At 41.7% G+C, this 14,631-nt stretch overlaps 1 long non-coding RNA gene across 5 annotated transcripts in view; it reads left to right on the forward strand.

The window, feature by feature from the left end:
• The window catches only part of LOC148055002 (uncharacterized), a 220,624-nt gene that overhangs the window by 170,076 nt on the left and 35,917 nt on the right, over positions 1-14,631 (forward strand). For 4 of the 5 annotated variants that reach the window (XR_015706104.1, XR_015706102.1, XR_015706106.1 and 1 more), the window contains exons 3-4: positions 11,061-11,172; positions 14,220-14,308. This is a non-coding gene — a long non-coding RNA (uncharacterized LOC148055002). Of the gene's footprint in view, positions 1-72; positions 213-11,060; positions 11,173-14,219; positions 14,309-14,631 lie in introns of those variants that run through there. The other variant, XR_015706105.1, reaches the window with a different exon arrangement.

Genomic DNA, 14,631 nt, shown 5'->3' on the forward strand with positions numbered 1-14,631 from the left:
TCCCTAACCTGCTTCAGAAGAAATCAGCTATGTGAGCTCAGGTCATCAGTTTAATCTGTTTTAGCCACACCAGCTGATTTTGCCTGTAGCGGTATAGGCAGAGTTACATAAACTGCCCTGCTGGCAGACTGACAGGCTGCTACCTCCAGCAGAGTACTACTGAAAAAATACAGAGGCAATGAAGTTTTTCAACTGGCAGAAAGGTTTACCGAGTAAGTATCTGTCTGACAGTATTTGCTGTTGTTTAAACTTTGTTTGATGGCAATTTACTGTGCATTTGTATGAATAAGCTGAAATGATATCAAATGAGTTTAAATCTCCGCAGAATTTTCATATGCGCATAGTTGTTCCAATTTGACTAGACAGCAAAGATACCCAGATAACTAAACCATGTTTGCATGTAATCCAGACCTTGATTTTTTCTTTGTGAAGGCCTTTGAGATCTCCTTTAAGAAGCTCTAGAAATGTAAAGCACTTCTCAGATGTACAAACTATTTTTATTTTATTGAGGTTCATAATTGAATTTATTTATTTTGCAATGTCACATTACTCAGCAGTTGATAATAAAAAGGTAAAAGCAGGTAATAAAAATCTAAATTTTCCCAAGAGGTTTAAAATTCAGAAAGTCAGTAACAGGAGTGGACCTGCATTGTCAAACACAGCTTTCAATATGTTTCTTTCTCTGTCTGATGATATGGACATTAAAAGATTACTCATGCTCTGTTCTAACCAAACCAATAATCTACACACCAGATGCATAGCCCACTCGTTACCTCATACATTGCCAAAAAGACTTCTCTAGTAATTTGATAAAAATTGGGTTTTGGCATTTGTGTACATAAATGGGGCTTGGTTTACCTTCTGATGTTTAATAAAGATCAGCTGTGGTGAACATTAAGTGTGGCTTCAAGGAAAATAATCTCAGAACATATTGCATTCTATAGCTTTGTATTTACTGCGAAACACTTATTTTCTGGAATAAGCTCAGTAAATTCATTTCCAGTTGTTTTTATTATTGCACTGGTACCTGGAGGCATGAGCCAGGCCTTAAGGCCTCATTGTGTAAGGTGCTGTTCAAACATATATAGCAAGTAGGTAATAAACAAAGGGCAATTCTGTTATCAGCCAGCCAAAGACATTTAAGAACATTAGCAGTGCCATGTATCTACTTTTACTTAGAGCTGATGAAAATTTGGAATTTCCACTCACAAAAACAAATTTCATCAAAATCTTTTACATTTCTTTAAAAACAAAGAAAATTTTATGCTAAAACAGAAAAAACTTTCTTCCACAAGTATTTTGGACTCACTACATTTGTAATTCCATAGCTGCCAACAGTGCAAGGCAGTAGGTGCTTGCAAACCTCACCCTCTGTCTTCAGAGAATTTTGCTCATATTTTTCCATGCAATAAAGCTCAAGTTAAAAGAAATCAATTTTCTGTAAATGAATCTGCAAGACTCATAATTTCAAGGATTACAGGTTTTCAACAAGGAAAAGGAAACAGAATGATACATGTCTGAGGCTGAGAGGAGTACAATCCTTGGAAATAGTGAGAGGATAAGAGTATGTCAGAAAATAAGCTCTTTTCAACACGTTACAGAATTTAGATCAGTGTTTGCTTACTTGCACATGTGTGAGATGACACAGTTTCTAGCAGGAGGTTTTCTGCAACTAGTAATTGGTAGGAGAATAGAGGAAGCAGAAAGAAACAAATTTCATTATGAAGCTCAAAAGCATTTTACCAGGCAGATTCTGGCAGTGGGTGTGTAGGCTACCAAATATTCTCCCATTTGATGATGGCACTTGAAATCAGCTGACTATAATTTGTGCGAAAATATAAATGCTGATCCAACAGGATTTATACAGCTGCTTTCTTGGTGCCCCCCCCCCCCCTTTTTTTTTTTTTTTAAGAAAGCAGTTGTGTCTCTCTGATGTCCTGGTAGCCTTGCAGAATTGTTCCGCTGTTCGTGTTTGCCCTTTTGAGGGAAAACAGAAATCCTTGATTTCTGGATATGCTCCATTCCCTCTAGGAACTGGCAATAGGTCAGCTCTTTCTGCAGAGCCAGCACAGGTTTGTCAGAGCACACGTTTCCAGCTGGGACCAGAAGCTGCCAAGCTGTTGTGCCCTTTTTTCACTTGCCAGAATAATGTCAGGCTGCTGATGGGACCTTCTATAGTAAAAGCTCAGAACTAATTTCAGTCTGCCTTTAGATTTGCAACAATGTGGATGCTTTGCTTTGCTGTATTTACTTCAAATTCTTTGGTTAGAGATCAGAAAATTTATAAAAGTTGCTGTAGCTCCTACAGCTGGACTCATTCTCTGGATAAACACCATCCTGGTCCCGTTAGACAAATCCTCAAATTACACAGCTATAGTTTGGCTCTGAGGAGCTCTCCCAGGGGAGGTAGGAGGGCATGGGTTAAGCAGCATGCATCAGATAATTTGTGAGGGGTAATACCTCTTCATTGCTTTGGGATTCTTGAAGCTTAGATCATGTTAGATGAGCCTCTATAGCGAGTTCTGGGTTTTTCCAGCTTCTGCTTATACGATGACTTTTGCTTCCCGTCTGAGTCAGCAAATACCCATGGGAAAGTAAGTGCTAAATGCATGACTCTTTGGAGAGCTACTCATACAAAGCACTATGAACTCCCTAATGTGTTTCACACAAAGACATTGTAGCTGCGTTGTCTGCACAACCCTAGGCCTGTGTTTATCTCTTCCCTGGAGTTTGTCTTGCCCTGTTCTTCTCCATCTCCCTATGCTTCTTCTGCATGGCTATCTCTGCTGTTCGTATGCACTGGATATTTCTCTGTTCTTTCTTTCTGTCTGTCTCTCTTTTTAAAAAAAATCTTCCTGCTCCAGGGCTGTGTATCAGATAGCCTATCCTGGGTGCGCTTCCACCACACCCTTTGTGTCAGCAGCCAGTTTTCCTTGGGTTATCTTTTTTGCCCTCAATTTGTGCCAGAGGAGGTTTAGATTGGATATTAGGGAAAATGTCTTCGCTGAAAGAGTTATCAAGGACTGGAACGGGCTGCCCAGGGAAGCGGTTGAGTCCCCATCCCTGGAGGTATTTAAAAGGCGTGTAGATGTGGTGCTTAGGGACATGGTTTAGTGGTGGACTTGGCAGCGTTAGGTTTATGGTTGGACTTGATGATCTTAAAGGTCTTTTCCAACCTAAATGATTCTATGATTCTGTGATGTTCCATATGAGGAGAAGGTTTCTTCAAACAGTGGAAAGACAATTAGCCCTCTTCATGTTTATGGGTTTGGGGTTTTTGTTTTTTGAGGGTTTTTTGTTTGGTTGGTTTGTTTGTTTGTTTAATCTCCATGACAAGTATAACGACTGCTAGAGTAGAAATAACACAATATTCCAGACCTTTTGGCAACAGTAACTACGTGGACAGAAAGGCATTCTTCAAGTGTCCGAAGGAGTGGGATTATGATTGAGATGCACATGCAGCAGGGTTTTATTTTGAACCATTTATACTGAAAGAGTGGTGAACAGGAAAGAAAAAAAAAGCACAAGAGAGGAAAATAGCACAAAATGTGCCTAACTTTCATTAGCATTAAAAGCTATATGTAAAGAAATGATTACTCTAAACTGTTCTGAGAAAAGTCTAACACCCTTTCAATTTCCAAGTGTCTCCATGGCAAATATTGTGTGGCTGGCAGAAAGCAGTAAGGACACTTTTTTTTCCTCTTTACAAAAGGGAGATAGAGGAAGTCCGTTAGTGACATCAGCAGGAATTGAGGACTGTCACCTCAGCTTAGCTATTAACTCATTTTTTGGGGATGTCCTTGGAGGCTTCCCTATGACCAAGGGTACCTTTCTGGAAACTGTGGCTAATCATTCCACTTATAAGCCGTTTTGTTATGAGGCTTAATCAGCCCATCAGAAAATTTCTTACCAAAGTTTGCTCCATTAAACTTCTCATTTTTAACTATTTTAGGGGATTATTTAATTTTCATTAAATATGATGGAAATGAGGCAGGGTTGGATAGAAAACTAGTCTTATATCCTGTGAATAATCCACAGCTCAGACAGAGATAGGAGCTTGGAAACTCTAGGAATTCAAGACCAAAATAACAATGCAAGGGCTATCAGTTTCTCAGTATCCCAGAATTTTTGTCATTAAACCTGTGCCTCATCAGTGTAGTTTACTTTTACACACACACACACCCCCCAAAAAAAAGAAAAAAGCTAAATCAGAATGTCCCATTAACTTCTGCAAGTGAAAAGCTCCAGCTTAGCAGGGAACTCCCCAAATAGTAAGTTTTGATTTCCAGATGGAACAATTTCAGAGTTGCTATGAAAAGGGGAATTCTGGCTTCCATCCACGTGTATTCATATATATGTCTCAACAACTTCATGGCTGTTGCATCAAAGGGGCTATAAAAGTTAAAATCTTGACTGCATATTTTTAATCCACGTGTTGAATAATAATGTCACACCAAATAAAGTGCTCAGTTAAACTGTGACTGGATTAATACCACAAAGGTACCATGCACTTGCGCATATGTATATTTGCTGCAAGGCAAACAAGTACAGATATTAAAGGAAAGTACAGTATGTTCAGATTTTCATCTGTCACGAAGCACCAGGTAAACCATGTTCACAAAAAGATAATGATCAATGGAAAAGGTAAGGTGGACCTTCCACAGCCATTCTAGGCTTGGGTTGCCATGGTGACTTGAACCCAAAGCTCCTGGATGTATTTGATTTCTGTTATAGAGACTCTGAGTAGAGCAGAGCAATTGATTGATTTATGGCCTCTGGAATAGCAGAACTTCTCAAAGCTATACTGCCTTTATAAGCAGAGTAACTGTGGGTGCTCCCATTTTTTCCCCTCTCCTGTGTGTTTCATCTACTTTTTTCTTAATTTGAAACAGTCTCTGGTCCACCAGCAGGCAATTATTATTGTTATTCCTATGATGTGCAAAGTAACGTCAGGACTGGCTAGCACAAAACACCCCAGCAGCAGGGCACATGGGGTGTATTTTCAGGGAGTCCAGCCCGCATGAGGGAGGGCACAGAGGAAAGGAGGTGACATGTCTGATATGCTACCAAGTACCTGAGAAAACCCGGCACCCTGGGGCTGGCATGATGTTGGGGGAAGCCTACGTCACAGATTAGAGGAAAAGAGGGAGAGATAAGGAAGAAACTCATAGAAGAAGCAGAATCATCTTAAACTGTTAGGCAATTCCTGCAGCAGCTGCAGGATGAATAAACTATCTACTGCCAAGGAGATTTGTAACTACCAAGAATGCGCGTAACAGCTAACATGGCCTGGGTTTCTATACATGCTCTGCTGGCTACATTTTCTTTGCTCAGATGCTTTTCCCACGCTGTCTGGTGTTGGCCAGGGCTGTCAGCTTGAGTGGTATAGATGTTTCCAAGCAACCAGGTCTGCATAACACTCTGCAGCCCCTTACAGAGATACCACCATAGGTCCTGGCAGCAGTGCAGTTTCATTAGTCCAGCTTCTCTCTGGAGTTAATTAAGGTAAGTGCTAGAACAGGTCACAGTTGCAGAGCTAGCTCACTTACAGACAACTTACTCGTCTGTGCTGTTCTGACTGCACAGGGTAGTGACAACTAACATACAAAGGAAAAGTGGCGAGTTGCATGTGTTCCAGCTCACTTCTGGCTTCAGAAAGGCTTGCAATTCCAATGCACCTCCTATACCAGCCACTCGGAGACGAGCTTCATCTTCCCTGATCAGAAGATATATCTTCTTTGGCTCTGCCTTCTTTTTGTGCAATAGGAGGAATTAGAAAAGAAATACACACTGGTCCTGCAGATTGTGAAAGGTTTATCCTCTCTGCACAGACCACTTTGGAGAAGCCCAAGTTGTACAGTCTGCAGTGGGCTGAAGCAGTCTCTGACGTGGACAAGAAGATTGTCTGCTGCATTCAGCCACCTCTGCACCACTGTTATTCCTCTGAACTCATCAATACAACTGAACCAAGGTGGGACCCTCAGGAAATCTCCCACGCTGGTTTCTCAGTCACAACCAGCATAGCTTTTCACTGCCAGTTAATTTTCTTAATCAATAATTATAATCTATGCACAACCCAGTTGTATCCAGCTGTCAGAGCTAGTGGACTTCTGTACCAGCTCTAGCATCTTCATCCCAGCAGGGTGTCTTGTTGGTTGGCAGCACTTTTCATCTCCTCTGCAGATAGCTAGCATGTTGGTTTGCTTAGGAGGGAAGCAGATTTTGCGCTGATGAGAGGGTGCAAAGAAGATGGAGCCAGACTCTTCTCAGTGATGGGACAAGAGAAAATGGATAAAAATTGAAACACAGGAAATTCAGACTGAGCAGAAAAAAAAAAAAAATTACTGCGCGGGTGGTTGATCACCCGGAGAGGTTACAGAGTTCCATCCCTGGAGATATTAAAAGCCTGGCTGGACACAGTTCTGGGCAACCTGCTCTAGGTGCCCCTGCTTGAGCAGGGTTTGGACTAGATCATCTCCAGAGGCCCCTGCCAGCCTCAGCCATTCTGTGATTCTGTGCCAATGTAAGCCATTTATTCCAGAGGGAAGAAATGCAGAGGGTAGATAGTCACCAGGCACAAGTCACTGACCTCAGTGGAGTGATGGTGCTTCTCAATAGTTGGCAAGCTGAGCAGAACCGTAAGGGCAGGAATCTGAGACTATTCAGTTGCAGAAAAGAACTACAAATGTGCACAGTACTGCAAAGCAATCCAAAATAGTTATATTGCCTGTTGAAATCCTTTTGTTCTTCTTTGTATTACACAGTATAACAAAGCAAACTTAGGATATAGTATCCTTATTGTATGTTAGGCTGTCAAAGAATGACAGAACTATTATGGGTCATGAAATCCCAGGAAGTTTAATGAATTTCGGTTTACTCTTTTAAAGAATGAAATCATCAGCCTCCTGTCACTTTAATTCTGCTGAAGGGCTGAGTTTTATCAGCCACAAAGAGACCTCCTAGTGATTCCAGCCCAGGATGCAGGAAGTGATGCCCCTTGTTCATCCCAATGCTTGAATCCCGCCCTGCCTTCAGCTTTCAGGAAAACACAGACAGCCTCTGGAGAGCCAGCTGATCTGCAAGGAAAATGTTTGTTTTCATCATAAGAATAAATTCTCAAGTACCGTTAAATGACAACTTAAAATGTTTTTTTTATAGTGGTCCTTCAACATGGAAGCTGGTTATTCAGAATGAAACCACAGCAGAATGTGTTTAAACATGAACATATTTCCTAGTTCTCCCTGCCTTTGCTGTCTATGGACAAGAGGAGGGAGTTTTCTTTTCTGAAGCACCGTCACATTTGAGTGACACTGGCTCAGTATTATCACAGCCTTGCTGTTGCACCCACAGTTTATTTGGGATTTACATTCAAGGAGGAGATAATGCTCCTGCTCTGACCTGAGAGCTCATGTCTGTCCTTGGGAGTCAACTGCCCATTACAAAATGTTCTCAGGAGGGTTTTTTCAGCTGTTTTATTTATAAGGGCACAAAGAAAACAGGTTAGTAATGCTCAAAAGCCATGGTTCAAGTGCTGTGACTTTAAACTAGTGCATCTTTTTAGAACGTAGCTGGCAGTTTAGACTAACAGATCTTGCATAAATTAAGGAGGTGTTTTAGTTCACTGGCTTCTATCCTTACGTCTTAGGCAAGGCTATAATAATTTGGGAGATAACCCTCTTTGGTTGTACATAGTTACTGTCTGTAACTATTCCTTGCTGTTTAAATCATAACAAAAAATAAACTATCTGTAAGGAAAAAAAAAAGGTCTTTCCTACTCAGGCAGGACTGTCAGGTCTTTGCATGTGAGTTATCAGCATGGCTTGAATGAGAGATGTTTGGTATAGTCCCTACTTGATGTGTTAAAGGAAGAGTTCTCCTAGGGATGCAACCGAGGTGCTGTGGCCATAGGTTAGGACATCACCTGCGTGTCTGGAAGGAGCTGTAGTTGCAGTAACAGTCAGATGAGAATGATTTACCTGCATTGCAATACTCCATTTCTATCTTCTCCATGACAGTTTCCATCTTCCTCTGTCTCTCCTTTCTTTCAGCTCCTGTTGAAATGAGCTGCTTGTTTGTTTCATAGCCCAGACAGCATCTGTTTTATAGTGAGATGAAATCATAGTGATGTCCTTATTGCTGGGATAGATTGGTTGGTGTTATGAATGAAACACCACTACATCATCACCTCCTCCCCTCCAAATACGCGATAGCTTCATCACCCAAGTGAGACTAGCTGATCCGAGGGGATGTGGGATGCTTTCATTATGCAGCGCACTCGGGTGGGTTTAGGAGATTATTTCTGGTTTTAAGCCTAATGCCAAAGTAAGTGTTCCCTTCATAGTGTCTTTTTTTTTCTTTGGAGTACATTGCTCATGAGTGACCTGTAACAGCCTACAGAGAGCAGCTGATGCTGCCATTAATGGCCAGGGAGATCCTTATGCTACGGAGCAGGTTTTCTTCCTGTTGGTTTGTTGCAGCAGCAAAAGCTGCTGCCATTCTCCCTGCGAACCCACGAGACAGCCAGGGTACGGACAAAACTCATGTCAAGAAAGGTGACTGAGAGATATACCTTAGGTTTTTGCTTTGCTGAAGTGACAGCAAGTGCTGCTTAGTTTGAAGGGAGCACTGACACGTGACATTAAGTATTAGGTATGACAGGCCCATGCCTAGAGTGCAGGTTCCTGGCGTTCCTCCTGTGATTGCACTAGATTTCAACTCTTCTTAACAAAAAAGTAAAAAATGGAAGAGAGAGACAGAAGGGAAGTTGTTTCTAGCTTCCAGGACTTGGAAGAGAATCCCAGATGATGTAGGACACATTTCATCTGCATTACAGCTGCTCTCTTTTTCGTATTTACAGGTCAAGAAAATACATTTTTGAATCCAGGAGCTGAGACAGTTGCCAAGGGAAACTCAATATTCTAGAGGAAAAATTGTTATTATATTTGCAAAACTTGAAGTTTCTGTAACGACTAAATGTAAAACAAATGTGACATAAGGGGGAGGAAAGAGTGGGTGGGGAAAATGAGGAGATGAAGTAGAAAGTTAAATCGGGGTTTAGCACAAAGTCCTTAAGTCAGCTATATCCCTTTACAGCACAGAACTTACAACACGGAGTTCCACAAAATACAGCTGGGGAGCTCTGTGCTGAAGGTCTCACAGGGCATGGACTTTGTGTTGGTCTCGTTTTGTGCAGCAGAAATGTGCTTGGCTCCACTGTTACTAACAGTAAGTAATAATGGGAAGCCATGATAAAATAGTATTGGGTGTCACAGACTCAGACAAGGGGCTATTTCAGGTCGAAGTTCTCAAACTATGCTGAGTTTCTAAATATACCAAGTACATTTACACACTGTTTTGCAGGCAGACATGAGCTCATGCTGCTCATGTTCCAGATTATGAGCTTGCCCCAATGCACAAATTAAGCAGCTACATTCAGAGGTGCTGAGCTCACACCAATACTCCTCATATGCAATTCTTGTTCTGCAAACCATCTCAGGAAATGCTGTCACTGCTATTTATAGAATTATCATTAGTTTTCCAGTTTCCAAACAGAAGAAAATGGGTGTTTTACAAACAGCTGAAAGGATTAAGTCTTACGTGATGAGAAACAGGTAGCGTTCCTTGTGCAGCCATACATACAATCCACCCACATACACAGTACACAGGCACTGAGCTGCTCTGGTCAGGTATTTGAGAGACAAGAAATGGAAAGTATATATAAAGCTGCAACAAGGCAGACTAATTTGCTCCTCTTTTAAGGTATGTGCCAATAATGCTGTCTAGAGCAAGCATGCAGCAAGGGAAGAACGATGCCTTGCAGTGTGGCTACCCACAAGTTGTAGCAGCTCCAAAAGAGTAAGCCTGGCTCATCTATCTCTCTGCAGCAGCCCTTGCCTGGGGCTGGGCCTGGGCGTAGTGGCATAGTGCTGTCTTAAATCATAACTCTCACTTTTTCCAGTAGCCTGTGTGCTCTCATATTGGGTTTAAGAGTCAGCAGTCCAGGTGAGCCTATGCAGCATGAAAGCGCGAACAGAGAAGTGATCCTCTCTGCTCACTGTGATGCAGATCCCAGAGCCTGGGAGCTAGGGCAGTCTTTACCCAAAGGCAATATGTTGAATGCACTACAGTATTTTCCGTTCTATCACGTATCCCTCAATTGATTTTCACGGGCCACAAATGCTCTGCTTTGGGGTTGTCATTAACTGAAAATTGATTGGGTTTCAACATTAGCAGGGAGGCTGGTTAGACGGTGCGGTACCGCTCTCACCCAGCCCGCCAGGACTGCTCTAACTCACTAGTGGTCACACGTGCATTTTGCAATTTGCCTTTTTTAGCCTGTCTTGAACTGGTTGTCATGAGCTACCTGACAAAGATGACTGTCCCCATAGTCTCAGCTCTCTGACAGAGGCGTGTTACTGAAGAGAGCTGGTAGAAGTGTTTCAGGAAGGGCTGATGTGAACGTTAATGCTGGCAAGTGAGAAGGGGGCTCCCTTCTGCAGTAGTTTGGGTGGCGCAGCATAGGTCATAGGATCTGCTGCTGCGTCCTTGGATGCTCTTCCTTCTGACATGGGCTGGGTGAAGAGGCTGAGATTTTTGATTTTTTTTTTCCATTTTACTGTATACACTAACAAAAGCTTCAGTCATCGTTGAAATTGACATGTTTTAGAAATATGTGTCAATTCTGAACATATTTCAATAGAGGCAAACTGCCCCAGTGTGAAAACATCCTGTTGTGATGTTTTCAGAGTAGTTTGGGGGGTTCATCTCAGAAGGTTGTTTCAAAATGAAATTAATTTTTTCAACATCAGAATAGTTTGAAACATTTGACAGTCTCAGCTTTGTTACAGTAGATTGTTAAAAAACTTTTTCATTCCTTCTATGGAATGCATAAAAATATGAAAGTTTTAATTTCTGCCATTTCTAAGGAAATGGAAAATCAGCCTCCCCCACTGCCTTCCCCCGATGTGGAGGTAGCTGCATCAAAAACCATTTCTTGTTTAAAACTTCTTAGCTATCCTCTACTACTAAACATGTTTTCATCTCTATGTCTCACTCCACAGACTATACCATTTATGTGAACAAATTAATCTCTGGAGCTTCCAAGAAGCAAAGAAATACTTGACAGCTGGGAACCAAAGAAATAAAGGAAGAGATTTTGCTACCTAAAACCATGTAAGTGTATGATGTTGTTTCTAAGAATGCCAAGGTCAAAAAGATTGCATCTTCAGGGATCAAAATACCTCTGAAATCTACCTGTAACTTGCACAAAAATCTGTAGTAAGGCTGAAAGCTGGAACCAGGTCTTTTTAAGTGCACAGTTTTAACCAACCAAGCATTAATCTTCCTTTGCTCATATGCATTAATAACTTTCAGGCTACAGATAAAACTAAGACGACACTTCTATCTCATCAGAGGCACTAAGGGAAATCACACCAACTCCAGTCTGATGGGGAGCAATCTGCTTTACAGAAATGCCACAGTTGCTGGCTTCCCTGGTTCCTTATTGCAACAACAGCAGGTGGTTTGAGAGGTCTTTTCATCCCTAGAACGGGTTGGCTGTGAAGCTTACAGTGAGGATCAAGGGGCCACATCCACCTCTTGTTTTCACTGGTATTGAGGGAGAAGTGGGAGCTCTGCACCTGCAGACAGCTAGCTCCTTGTGGGACATTCACAGGCCTGGTGCTCCACATGCACGTATCTTGCTCTTTTCTAACCACAGTTGTTTGTCCTGCTCACTCCTCCCAACATAACTGCATACATATTGATTTGGCTTCAAAACAAGGTATTAAAAAAATCCTCAGAGCTGAAATAGTGTCTGCTTATTGCAGCTGCATAAAATACTTCACCCATACAATTGCACAGGTGGGTTAATTTTAAGCAGGCCAACCAGCAGTTGTGAGTAAGGAGACAAAAGAACAAAACACAGGATGTCTGGTTTCTCTTTCAGAAGGCTTCAAATACCCAGTTACTTGGCACAAATTGTCAAAGGCATTTTATGACACAGATAAATGACACAGATTTGCCGTATAAAATCACAGTTTGAATCCTTAACTTGCTTTGTCACCAAAGCTGAGACAATTCAATGTTTAGTAAAATCTGCTTAAGCCCCGTCAGCTTTCTGAGGCTAGCACCCTGTATCCTCTGGATGGTCAACATTAGATCATGCTAAACTGACAGCTCTGAAGCATGGAGACATTATTTTGTCCCAAGAACAGGCACATTGATACAACATATGCTCATCCTGCCCCCGCCTCTGAGCACCAACCTGTTTGCACAAGGCCGACTATGTGTTAAGTGAGAGTTGTGGGCCAAAGCTAAAATCTGACCATCTGTGTGCAGTTGCACAAGACAAGGTCTGCTGGGGCATAACATTTTTATTTAAGGAGCATTAAAAGAAGGTTTCTGGAGAAGGAAACTGTAAAACAAAACAAAAAAAAATCCCCATAAAGTTTCAGTATTTTTGATACAACAGCAAATTTAAAAAACGGTTGACCGGTTGTAAGTGCAAAGAAATTAATATATGGTTATAAGTAAGAAATACAGGGTAGGTAATAGTGCCCCATAAACACTTCGTTTGGGTGCAGAGAGACTATTAATTTTCATGATTCTTCATACCACAAGACAGAAAAGTAATTGTTCAAGTCATGTATGATGAAATCTAATGTTGTGGTATCATTTCTTCCCATCGATTGGGTCCTAGCCTATCTGGGATGATTTATAGGAATAACTAGGGGCAGGAACTTACTGCAGTATTGCAAGGGCCAGTTAAGTTTATGTGCTGTACCGATGTTCAGAGTTAATAGATTTTAAATTATAGCCTATGTAGTACTCCTACTGATGCAAGCTTACCTTGAGGGTCTGAACAGGAGGGGCAGGTGATGGAGCAGCACCTAGTACAGCTGGCAGTCACCTCACCAGTTGCATTTGGATCACTTGGGTATGACTAGTTGTCAGCAGGAAAACAAAACAATCAAACCAACTTCTGATCATAGCAAAAAAGGACCAGAACCCAAGGGTGTAAATCATCACTGTGCAGTTAAAAATCAATGGAGCTACACAGATCTATGCTAGTGAGGGTCTGGAGATCAGACGTTTGAAGGCAAAGAGGTTAATATCCCTTTCCTTTAATACAGAGATGAAATACAGAACCAGTGCTCTGGTGTCCAGAGCAGTTGAGCAGTCTTCAGAGAAACCAAGCTCTTGTAAGCAGACCTGAAAGATGGCATAGAAATTACAACCATTGCTGCCACCATCATTCATGCTGTTATCACACTCTGTGCCTCAATGGAGACAGTTCTAGAGTCAAACAGGGTCTTGCTTCTGCAAGATGACTCCCCGGTGCCAATAGACATTACAACAAGGCAGTGTTATGGTTGATGCTCACTTCTGGTATATCACCTGCAATTACAGGAGCTCAAGATCACTCTAATTCATTGTGCAGAAGTTTTCAACATGGTGCAACCAAAATTAAATAGCAGTTCATATTTTTTACCTGCAGTTTTGTTGGGTTTTTGCCATCTGAATGCATAATTCCTTCTATGCAGTAGAAGCAAGAAGATGCTTGTTTATTTGAGGATTAGGTGTGGAAGTTTTGTTTTTCCAAATGCTTTGTTGAATTTTGAAAAGAAACAAGCAAATAAATGACAGCAAAAGGGAACTGTAGCAAATGAACACTTGTGCTCTGAATAGAAAGAAACAAGGCTTCACTTCACGCACCAGAGCCAAAACCTATGCTTTTTAAGGAGTTTCAGTGACTCTGCCTGCCATAATTCTTAAATTCCTGTGTTAGAGGATTCTTTCTTCCTAACTTAGGCATTGAACTGAGTTTGCTCTAGACTCGCAAAAAAGAGATTTTCTCTGGACGTGTCTTTTGTCTTTCTCTCCACTGACCCGAACTTGGGTCACAGGTCTGGCATCTGTACATTACTCGATCCAGATCAGTCATGGGTTTGTATTGCTGTCATATTATGAGATCAGTCTAGAGCTAGGCTAACTATATTGCTTTTATATCAGTCAGGACCAACAGACACAGATACAGTACAAGTCATTAATAAGAATATCAATGGAGAAATGCCAAAGGTGTCACAAGTTGTACCTTACGCTGGAGTAAATGATGGCACACGATGCAGAGCAGAAGTGAGAGGGACTATTTGGAGCTAGCTGGCTTCTGCACCTTGTGCATTCACCCATTTGTGAACAGACATTTTCTATGTCCCTAGGCTTCAGGATGTGCTGCAAGATACGTCAGGGAACTTGGGAACAGCAGCTGTGTTGTTCAGGCACTGCAGGACAAAGCTGAAATCAGCAGGTATTCCTGTTCCCTTCAGGTCCTTTCTGATGGCATCCAGGGAGGGTCTGCTGCTGCTGGACTCCCCCCTTCCCCTCAACACAAGCCTGTAACAGATTGCAACAGGTCTCAGGTATACACTTGAGCATGGAGGAAAAGAATATCTGGGAAAGCATTGGCCTGTTGCTGAGGAAGCTGTGGTTTGATTTATAGATCTGCTGCAGACTCCTTTTACTCCTCCTGTTACTTAAAAATCTCTGTGCCTCTATCATTTCATTTATAAAGTAAGGATCATGCTCTTTCCTTTGTCTGTCCTGTGTGTTGAGAGTGCAGGAACTATCTAG

The sequence above is a fragment of the Nipponia nippon genome, unplaced genomic scaffold, assembly GCF_047370975.1.
Source record: "Nipponia nippon isolate SJK-2023a ecotype South Korea unplaced genomic scaffold, ASM4737097v1 scaffold_28, whole genome shotgun sequence".
Classification (NCBI taxonomy): domain Eukaryota; kingdom Metazoa; phylum Chordata; class Aves; order Pelecaniformes; family Threskiornithidae; genus Nipponia; species Nipponia nippon.